This window comes from Oncorhynchus nerka, linkage group LG6, assembly GCF_034236695.1.
Source record: "Oncorhynchus nerka isolate Pitt River linkage group LG6, Oner_Uvic_2.0, whole genome shotgun sequence".
Taxonomy (NCBI): domain Eukaryota; kingdom Metazoa; phylum Chordata; class Actinopteri; order Salmoniformes; family Salmonidae; genus Oncorhynchus; species Oncorhynchus nerka.
The window spans coordinates 44,966,590-44,978,077 of NC_088401.1; the positions used below are offsets into that span (position 1 = coordinate 44,966,590).

Sequence of the window (11,488 nt, forward strand, 5' to 3'; positions counted from 1 at the left end):
ATGGCCTGATATGGTTCTCAATCAGAGGCAGGTGTTAGTCATTGTCTCTGATTGGGAACCATGTTTAGGTAGCTTGTTTTGTGATGGGGTTTGTGGGTGGTTATCTTCTGTCTTTGTGTCATTGCACCAGATAGGACTGTTTCGGTTTTCACATTTATTGTTTTGTATTTTGTAGTGTTCTCGTTGATCGTCTATATTAAAGATGTTGAACACTAACCACGCTGCATTTTGGCCCTCCTCTCCTTCAGCGGAAGAGCCATTACAACAGCATGTTTGTACGGGGTTTACTAACGTGTTAGTTCTAGTATCTATGTTGACTACGACCTTAATATAGTGAAAACGATGTAGGCTGTGTGTAGCAATTAGCGGTTATGGTATGAAAGTTTGATTTGGAAAGTTGTTTTTGCCTGGTCACAGACAGCTGTTGTATTGTGCACTTGAAGTCCACAAGAAAAGGGAAAAGGTGAGAGGAGGCGAGAGCGTAGATGCGATACTGAATTATAGATATATCGAGCAAAGTGTTCATGCGGTTTATGGTTGCTTTGTAAATTCACTCTGGCTGAGTGTGCCATAGCTCAGAATAATTGATTAATCCATGAACGCGCAACACCCGTTGAAAATAACCAGTCAGTAAACATCAGCAAAAAAATATTTTTACATTGTTGCCAGCAGCACAGTTAAAGTCACCAGTGCTTTAGAAAACATGAAAACAGCCTAACCAGCTCTGATAGCGAGAGTAAGATGATCAGTGTGTGGTGTTCTCTCGTTTTTATCTGGAAGTAGCTAGCCAACTTTAGCCATTTGGCTTGGGACTGCCGTTGTGATGTCAGATTGCTCGGATCAGCCCAACTACTCGGCCAGAGCGTCCAGGGTGCGCCCTGAACGCTCCGACAGCGAAACACTCAGAATTTGCAAATGGACAATCAGACAACGCTCTGACTTTAGGAACACTGCTGGCTGCTAGTCCTGTTTGTGTGATCAGGGGCGTATTCATTCCACCGATTCTGCTGAATTTTTTTCTGAAATGGAAGCAAACGGAAAGAAACGGGGATAACACATACCTGAATTACTCCAATAGAAACTCGTTTGCAACTGTTGGGCTAATGATTACAACCTAGGTCAGCTAGATGCAGGCAAGAGTGTGCAAGGCGGTATTGAATGTGTCACTCTCTGTCACCTTGGGTACTGAAATTTCTCTCGACCTGTGCATAACATTTATTTGTAGGCTAGGTTGTACCAACCTCATGATGAGTAGAGGGAAAAATTGAGTATCATGTAGTAGCCTAAACCTATCGATGTTCCATTGAGATGGGTGAATGGAATATGAGCGATGGTCGTCCAAAATGCTATAATAGAAGTAAGGCCATGTTCATAAAAAATACAAATAATCATCCTCCTTCATCTTAAATGGCACCGACCTCCATTGCAGGTAAGGTAGATCTGATCCAATGCTTCATTGTTGAGAATTTCAAATTGATATCTGTACATCCTAAAGATATGGATGAGAAAATGATTCTTCATTAAGAAAGTTTGAATCCACGGCACTCACCCAAGCACAAATGGAAGTGCATCATTATAGAATACCCAATTTGTATTTCTATACATCATTACACAAACAACCAGTTCACATGATTATCATTATAACTGACTGCAATAGCATTGAATAGTCCCCGCAATATGCAACTGTTCAGGGAAGTCAGGAACCAATACACGCAGTCAGTCAGGAAAGCTAAGGCCAGCTTTTTCAAGCAGAAATTTGCATCCTAACTCCAAAAAGTTCTGGGACACCGTAAAGTCCATGGAGAATAAGAGCACCTCCTCCCAGCTGCCCACTGCACTGATGATAGGTAACACGGTCACCACCGATAAATCCATGATAATCGAAAACTTCAACAAGCATTTGCCTTCCTCCTGGCTACTCCAACCTCGGCCAACAGCTCCGCCCCCCCCACCCGCAGCTACTCGCCCAAGCCTCCCAGCTTCTCCTTTACCCAAATCCAGATAGCAGATGTTCTGAAAGAGCTGCAAAACCTGGACCCATACAAATCAGCTGGGCTTGACAATCTGGACCTTCTATTTCTGAAACTATCTCTAACTGTCGCAACCCCTATTACCAACCTGTCTTTCGTATCGTCTGAGATCCCCAAGGATTGGAAAGCTGCCGCGGTCATCCCCCTCTTCAAAGGGGGAGACACCTTGGACCCAAACTGTTACAGACCTATATCCATCCTGCCCTGCCTATCTAAGGTCTTTGAAAGCCAAGTTAACAAACAGATCACTGACCATCTCGAATCCCACCGTACCTTCTCCGCTGTGCAATCCGGTTTCCGAGCCGGTCACGGGTGCACCTCAGCCAAGCTCAAGGTACTAAACGATATCATAACAGCCATCGATAAAAGACAGTCCTGTGCAGCCGTCTTCTTTGACCTGGCCAAGGCTTTCGACTCTGTAAGTCACCATATTCTTATCTGCAGACTCAGTAGCCTCAGTTTTTCTAATGACTGCCTTGCCTGGTTCACCAACTACTTTGCAGACAGAGTTCAGTGTGTCAAATCTGAGGGCATGTTGTCCGGTCCTCTGGCAGTCTATGGGGGTACCACAGGGTTCAATTCTCGGGCCGACTAAATGCATGCTTTTCAACCGTTCGCTGCCTGCACCCGCACGCCCGACTAGCATCACCACCCTGGATGGATCTGACCTAGTACCTAGGTGTCTATAAGTACCTAGGTGTCTGGCTAGACTGTAGACTCTCCTTACAGACTCACATCAAACATCTCCAATCCAAAATCAAATCTAGAGTTTGCTTTCTATTTCGCAACAAAGCCTCCTTCACTCACGCCGCCAAACTTACCCTAGTAAAACGGACTATCCTACCAATCCTCGACTTCAGCGACGTCATCTACAAAATAGCTTCCAATACTCTACTCAGCAAACTAGATGCAGTTTATCACAGTGCCATACGTTTTGTTACTAAAGCACCTTATACCACCCACCAGTGCGACCTGTATGCTCTAGTCGGCTGGCCCTCGCTACATATTCGTCGCCAGGCCCACTGGCTCCAGGTCATCTACAAGTCCATGCTAGGTAAAGCTCTACCTTATCTCAGTTCACTGGTCACGATGGCAACACCCACACGTAGCACGCGCTCCAGCAGGTGTTTCTCACTGATCATCCCTAAAGCGAACACCTCTCTGCTGCCTGTGACTGGAACGAATTGCAAAAATCGCTGAAGTTGGAGACTTTTATTTCCGTCACCAACTTTAAACATCTGCTATCTGAGCAGCTAACCGATCGCTGCAGCTGTACATAGTCCATCTGTAAATAACCCACCCAATGTACCTAAATCAAATCAAATTTTATTTGTCACATACACATGGTTAGCAGATGTTAATGCGAGTGTAGCGAAATGCTTGTATAATATAACCTACCTCATCCTCATACTGTTTATTTATTTACTTTTCTGCTCTTTTGCACACCAATATCTCTACTTGCACATGATCATCTGTTCATTTATCACTCCAGTGTTAATTCTGCTAAATTGTAATTATTCGCTCCTATAGCCTATTTATTGCCTACCTCCTCATGCCTTTGGCACACAATGTATATGTTTTTTTTTCCTACTGTGTTATTGACTTGTTTATTGTTTACTCCATGTGTAACTCTGTGTTGTTTTCTGTTCACACTGCTATGCCTTGGCCAGGTCGCAGTTGTAAATGAGAACTTGTTCTCAACTAGCCTACCTGGTTAAATAAAGGTGAAATAAAAATAAAATAAATAAGTCTTTACAGCATCATGGATACACTATTGTTAGGCAGGGCAAACCCGATTTGGTCATTTCTGGTATATCATCAAAATAAATCAATCGCAGCATGTTTTGGGTCTCATTTAGCAGTTTTTACCTAATTTAAGTACAATATCATTAGAAATTAATGTTGAAAATTCAGTTTATATTTGTAAAACAGCTACATTTCAGTTGTCACGTTCTGACCTTTATTTTCCTTTGTTTTGTCTTTATTTAGTATGGTTAGGGCGTGAGTTGGGGTGGGCAGTCTGTTTTCTGTTTCTATGTTTAGGTTTCTGTTTCGGCCTAGTATGGTTCTCAATCAGAGGCAGGTGTCGTTAGTTGTCTCTGATTGAGAATCATACTTAGGTAGCCTGGGTTTCACTGTTGGTTTGTGGGTGTTTGTTTCCGTGTGTGTGTTTGTCGCCACACGGTACTGTTTCGGTTTGGTTGTTTTTGTATTCCATAGTGTTCAGTGCTTTTCTTATTAAAATCGTCATGAACACTTACCACGCCGCATCTCTTCAGACGAAGAGGAGGAAATCATCCGTTACATCAGTGTTGGATTTTGCTACGGGGGTCACCAAAACAAAGCGCAACACTGTTTTGTCAATAACTCATATCAATATCATGTTGAAGTCAGAAGAGAGAGAGAGGGAAAATCTGGTTGCACGTCCCATTAAAACTAGCACAGCTCAAAAACCACACGGAGTCAGGAAATAGCTGCATTTTGATTGAAGTTAGTTGCCAACACAGTAAGCGTAGTGCAACAATTGTTTGTTAATCACTCCTATCATTATACGTTGAAATCAATAGAATGGGGGCAAAACATTTGGATTGAATGCGCTGTTTAAGCGTACATTTTACAGCGGAAATTTGGAATAACCTACAGTATATAACGCTGGGTAGATGAGCATTTCTAAAAAAGATTATATAGTACATTTGGAAACTATTCAGACTCCTTTACTTTTCCACATTTTGTTACGTGACAGCTTTATGCTAAAATGTATTAAAAAAAAACAAATACTCATCAATCTACACACAATACCCTATAAGGACAAAGTGAAAAAAGGTTTTTAGAAATGTTTGCAAAACAAATCAGCTGCTTTGCTATGAGACTCGAAATTGAGCTCAGGTGCATCCTGTTTCCATTGATAATCCTTGAGATGTTTCTACAACTTGATTGAATTCCACCTGTGGTAAATTAATTTGCTTCAATTGATTGGAAATTATTTGGAAAGGCTCACCTGTCTATATCAGGTCCCATAGTTGACAGTGCATGTCAGAGCAAAAACCAAGCCATGAGGTCAAAGGAACTGTCCGTAGAACTCAGAGACAGGATTGTGTCAAAGCACAGATCTTACGAAAGGTACCAAAAAATGTCTGCAGCATTTAAGGTCCCCAAGAACACCATATCCTCCGTCATTCTTAAATGGAAGAAGTTAGGAACCATCAAGACTCTTCCTAATGCTGCCCACCTGGCCAAACTGAGAAATCGGGTGAGAAGGGCCTTGTAGGGAGGTGACCAAAAACCTGATGGTCACTCAAACAGAGCTCCAAAGTTCCTCTGTGGAGATGGGAGACATTTCCAGAAGGACAACCATCTCTGCAGCACTCCACCAATCAGGCCTTTATGATAGAGTGGCCAGATGGAAGCAATTCCTCAGTAAAAGGCACATGACAGCCCACTTGGAGTTTGCCAAAGTGGACTCTCAGACCATGAGAAAACATATTCTCTGTTCTGATGAAACCAAAATTGAACTATTTGGCCTGAATGCAAAGTATCACGTATCAAGGGAACCTGGCACCAGCAGCATCATGCTGTGGGGATGTTTTTCAGCGGCAAGGACTTGGAGACTAGTCAGGATTGAGGGAAAGATGAATGTAGCAATGTACAGAGAAATCCTTGATGAAAACCTGCTCCAGCGCGCTCAGGACCTCAGACTGGGGTGAAGGTTTACCTTCCAACGACCCTAAGCACACAGCCAACACAATGCAGGAGTGGCTTCGGGACAAGTCTCAATGTCCTTGAGTGGCCCAGCCAGAGCCCGGACTTGAACCTGATCAAACAACTTTGGAGAGACCTGACAATAGCTGTGTAGCCGCGCTCCCCATCCAACCTGAAAGAGCTTGAGAGGATCTGCAGAGAAGAATGGGAGAAACTCCCCAAATACAGGTGTGCCAAGTTTGTAGCATCATAACCAAGATGACTCAAGGATGTAATCGGTGCCAAAGGTGCTTCTACAATTTACTGAGTAAAGTTTTTGAATACTTATGTGATATTTCATATTTTTTTATACATTGGCAAACATTTCTACAAACTTTTGCTTTGTCATTTTGCGGTATTGTGTAAACAGGCGCACTTTTATTCCATTCATCAATAGACACAAAAAAAATATATAATTGCCCAAAGAACACGGAACATAAACTATGAAAGTATCGTGCGTGATCATACACCGTTAACACTGAACAATTACACACAAAGACATGATGAGGAAGAGAAGACTAAATACATGTAATTTCAATTTCAAATTTCATTTGTCACATACACATGGTTAGCAGATGTTAATGCGAGCGTAGCGAAATGCTTGTGCTTCTAGTTCCGACAATGCAGTAATAACCAACAAGTAATCTAACTAACAATTCCAAAACTACTGTCTTATACACAGTGTAAGGGGATAAAGAATATGTACATAAGGATATATGAATGAGTGATGGTACAGAGCAGCATAGGCAAGATACAGTAGATGGTATCGAGTACAGTATATACATATGAGATGAGTATGTAGACAAAGTAAACAAAGTGGCATAGTTAAAGTGGCTAGTGATACATGTATTACATAAGGATGCAGTCGATGATATAGGGTACAGTATATACGTATGCATATGAGATGAATAATGTAGGGTAAGTAACATTATATAAGGTAGCATTGTTTAAAGTGGCTAGTGATATATTTACATCATTTCCCATCAATTCCCATTATTAAAGTGGCTGGAGTTGAGTCAGTGTCAGTGTGTTTGCAGCGGCCACTCAATGTTAGTGGTGGCTGTTTAACAGTCTGATGGCCTTGAGATAGAAGCTGTTTTTCAGTCTCTCGGTCCCAGCTTTGATGCACCTGTACTGACCTCGCCTTCTGGATGATAGCGGGGTGAACAGGCAGTGGCTCGGGTCGTTGATGTCCTTGATGATCTTTATGGCCTTCCTGTAACATCGAGTGGTGTAGGTGTCCTGGAGGGCAGGTAGTTTGCCCCCGGTAATGCCGTTGTGCAGACCTCACTACCCTCTGGAGAGCCTTACGGTTGAGGGCAGAGCAGTTGCCCGCCAGGATGCTCTCGATTGTGCATCTGTAGAAGTTTGTGAGTGCTTTTGGTGACAAGCCAAATTTCTTCTGCCTCCTGAGGTTGAAGAGGCGCTGCTGCGCCTTCTTCACGATGCTGTCTGTGTGAGTGGACCAGTTCAGTTTGTCTGTGATGTGTATGCCGAGGAACTTAACTTGCTACCCTCTCCACTACTGTTCCATCGATGTGGATAGGGGTGTTCCCTCTGCTGTTTCCTGAAGTCCACAATCATCTTCTTAGTTTTGTTGACGTTGAGTGAGAGGTTGTTTTCCTGACACCACACTCTGAGTGCCCTCACCTCCTCCCTGTAGGATGTCTCGTCGTTGTTGGTAATCAAGTAATCAAGTCTACCAGATTGTAGATTGATTGGGGAATGACAAACAAATGGACATATGAAAAATGGAGCGGCGATGGCTAAAAAGCCAGTGACGTGGGTCGCCGAACGCCGCCCGAACAAGGAGAGCAGACGACTTCGGCGGAAGTCGTGACAATTTGGCTGCAATTTTGACTTTCAAATCCATCTATTGGTGTGTTGCCAACAACTTTTATAGAGAGACCACTCCAAATGATTTCTGTAATTTGAGATTGATCTTGTGTCATCATGTTGACTATAACATTTTATACTAACATCCCCAATATGAGGTAAAGATATGTATTTCCCCCCCAATTCAATGTGTTCAAAACATCAGCTTGTGTAATGTAGTAGCACATACAATGAATGGTTCCTCCTTTAAAGTTGCGAGCTTGCACCATGTCAGTGTCACAGCTTCATTGCTCCAGACCACTACAAGGAGGAGTTAGAGCACTCATTATGCATTTTGGTCCCAAGGTTTTTATATGACGAATTTTGACGTGAGCCACCCTTGCCTTGTGGCGTTCTTCAACAAAGATGGCTGACAAAACATTACGATGGAACCAGATGTAAGTTTTTATAACGTCATAACGAGTAAAGCAAGAAATGCACAATTGAGAGGAATATGTTAGTTAATGTAGGGACAAACATTTGTGCATACTTTTTGTCATAAAGTTAATTTACGAAAATCGCTATTTAGCAAGTTATCTGACAAGCTAACATTAGCCAGCTTGCTATTGTTAGGATAATGAATTTGTAATTTGTGTTGTTTAATGTTTTAGGGACTCCTGAGAAACCCAGGCTGTCGTCTTGTGAAACAGTGGATGTAAAGAATCAAGCCAGCTAAAGCATTTACTGCAAATTGATTGTAAGCTTGTCTTGCAATGCAGCTGAAGTAACATACAGTGGGGCAAAAAAGTATTTAGTAAGCCACCAATTGTGCAAGTTCTCCCACTTAAAAAGATGAGAGAGGCCTGTAATTTTCATCATAGGTACACTTCAACTATGACAGACAAAATGAGAAAAGAAATCCAGAAAAATCACATTGTAGGATTTTTAATGAATTTATTTTCAAATTATGGTGGAAAATAAGTATTTGGTCAATAACAAAAGTTTATCTCAATACTTTGTTATATACCCTTTGTTGGCAATGACAGAGGTCAAACGTTTTCTGTAAGTCTTCACAAGGTTTTCACACAGTTGCAGGTATTTTGGCCCATTCCTCTATGCAAATCTGATCTAGAGCAGTGATATTTTGGGGCTGTTGCTAGGCAACACGGACTTTCAACTCCCTCCAAAGATGGGGTTGAGATCCGGAGACTGGCTAGGCCACTCCTTCGTTGGCCCGAAGGTTATCTTAAGTTCGAGTGAGGTGGCCATGACGGGACTGGCTTGCTCTCTCACTTCAAAACATACCTGCAGACGAGAGAGCATGCTTAAGACAAGTTTTTTGTTATTCTAACACGGTCAGTCATCTTAAATCATGAGGTGAAATGAAAAACTGACCTTGGATCATTAACTCTGGGACTAGTACATATCTGTCTGTATTTCAATGTAAAGCATCTCTTATTAATAATACTTCCCTTTGACCCGACCAAGTGACATCTCACCTATGATCATGCTGTGCCCTCTGTGTCAACCAGTTCAGATGCGGGAGGGGTTCTCCAAAACAGCTGATATAACCTAGAGGATTTAGGGAGAAGGGGGAGAGGGAAGAAGAGAGACTGTTATTGTGTGTGTGTGTGTGTGGTCTCACCTGGTGTCCACACTAAGTGGCTAGTACTTTATGCTGAAAAACATACGCATGAAGAAAAACAATAGAAGATAATGTCAATAGAAGATACTGTATGACACAAACACCTATCGGAGTGTACCTGCAATATTTAAATATAGAGGGCTATGTGTCTCACCACTTGGTTATTGCAAGGCTATGGTCCAGTGAAATGGCTGCGTTTATGTAGTGTAAATTTGAAAAATAGCAGCTGACATCTTAATATTTTATTTAATGCATGTGAGACAAGTTCCATGTACAACAAGGCAGGCAGAGATGGGGAATAAGAACACAAAACAGTTTAATTTCCTCTGGTTATGGACACGTTTGCCAGCAATAAAGCTTCCACGGCCTGTTCCTCGGACAGTGAACATCTGGCAATATCTACATGTTCAACCCCTTGGTCAGCTCTCTCTCTGAAAGTAAAGAAAACAGCTTATTTTTTATAGATATGAGAACAATAACTGAGATATGACCTTTCAATCTAAAGCAGAAGATGTCATTTTTAGGATATGCCAACACAGCCCAGTGCTGCTTACCTGAGATGCCATCTTCGTAGGCGTCTGCTTTGACTTCCTATTGGGGCGGGGAAAAGTTGCATTCAGAAAATTTATTTTCAATTGAAAATAAAAAAAGGTGTTGCTCTCGACAAAAAGACACAAATGTACCTCCATAGCATATAACAATTTGCATGTGAATAACCACACCTTCATACAAACGTGCAACTGTATGCAGAATTCTTGACGTACAACCGAAGATGCTGCCATATCTGCCAGCACGCCCACAAGAGAGCCACTCAGGAGCAGAATAATTATGCTTGGAAGAGGGAAAGGAATGAGATGGGAACAGCAATTTGTTACAAGTTGGGGAGGAGGGTTAATAGATGAACAATAGACTATTTAACCTTTACAAAATAATAGTCTTATAGCCAAGCTAGGTGTGAAAACCCCCCCTCTTAACACAGACCAGATTTGCCCTAACGACCAAGGGGTAGCTTGCTTCCAATGTAATAAAGTAATGACTTATCAAATAAGTTACCTTACACGTTATGTTGGCTGACAATTTGTTAGCTACGCTGTCCTTACGAACCACATAGCATACCATTACAGCAGTATGTACCGGTATGTTAACTAGCTACCTAACGTTAGTAGCTAAACATCAAACCTTCCAGTATATTAACTATAGGCTACCCTATTCTCGTAATTCTTAGCTTACCTAAATGGCAAAGTCGTTGTGCTTTCGTACATTCGCTCTGGCTATCTATAGGCTGGACAATAGAACGAGTCAAAATTCACCCAGGGCTGAAAAACAGCTTAAGAACATTGGCTAAACTGGAACACTAGCACCAGCTCTTAGCAAATTAATGGAATTGAACGATCGCAGAATCTGTTTTGACTGGAGTGATGCTTAGAATTCCATTAAAAATCTATCCCTTTTTATTTTACCACTACAATCTGTTCGTAGGACTAAACTGGAAAAAAACAAGTTGTGTAAACATCCGCACCTCGACGGTGTCAACTGTGCTTATGTCTGCGTAGAGAAAAAATAAAAACTTGGCTATTTCTGGTCTAGCGATCGATGAGAAACGAGCACGCTGCCCAGACTTGAAAATAATTACAAAGAGGAGATTCTCCTGATTAAAATGGTGCCTGTGTAGCAGTTTTGTTTCTGCCCCTACCTGGGCTCAAACCTGGGACCCTCTGCACACATAGACAAAAGCCACCCTCGAAGCATTGTTACCAATCGCTCCACAAAAGCCACGGCCCTTGCAGAGCAAGGGGAACAACTACTTCCAGGTCTCAGAGTTTATGACTTCACCGATTGAAATGCTATTAGCGTGCACTCCGCTAACTAGCTAACCATTTCACACATTACACCCGACTTGAAATAAATCTAAATATACACATTGTGAGATACTTGGCAAAATAGACAGACATGCCTATATTCCCCCCCATATGAAACAATGGGAAGACCACAGAGATCCAAAAGTATTGTTGCTGTTTACATTCTGTTGTTTACATTTTAAACTCTCTTATATAGGGGGCAGTATTTTGACGTCCGGATGAAAAGCGTGTTACTCAGGCCCAGAAGCTAGGATATGCATATAATTGGTAGATTTGGATAGAAAATGAGTACATCAGAACTGATATGGCAGGCTAAACCCCAAGGACAGACCATCCCCCCTCCCAAAAAAAATTCAGCCTACCACTATTTTCTCCCGGATTGCAGTTCCTAGGGCTTCCAC

General features: G+C 42.0%; 1 long non-coding RNA gene across 1 annotated transcript; it reads right to left on the reverse strand.

Annotated features, from left to right (window-relative positions):
• Positions 1-8,497: 8,497 nt before the first annotated feature.
• LOC135572105 (uncharacterized) lies at positions 8,498-9,850 on the reverse strand. Its single transcript, XR_010464018.1, has 3 exons — positions 9,783-9,850; positions 9,083-9,659; positions 8,498-8,888 (listed from the first exon to the last, which is right to left on the reverse strand). It is a non-coding gene; the product is annotated as an uncharacterized LOC135572105 (long non-coding RNA).
• Between the last annotated feature and the right edge of the window lie 1,638 nt (positions 9,851-11,488).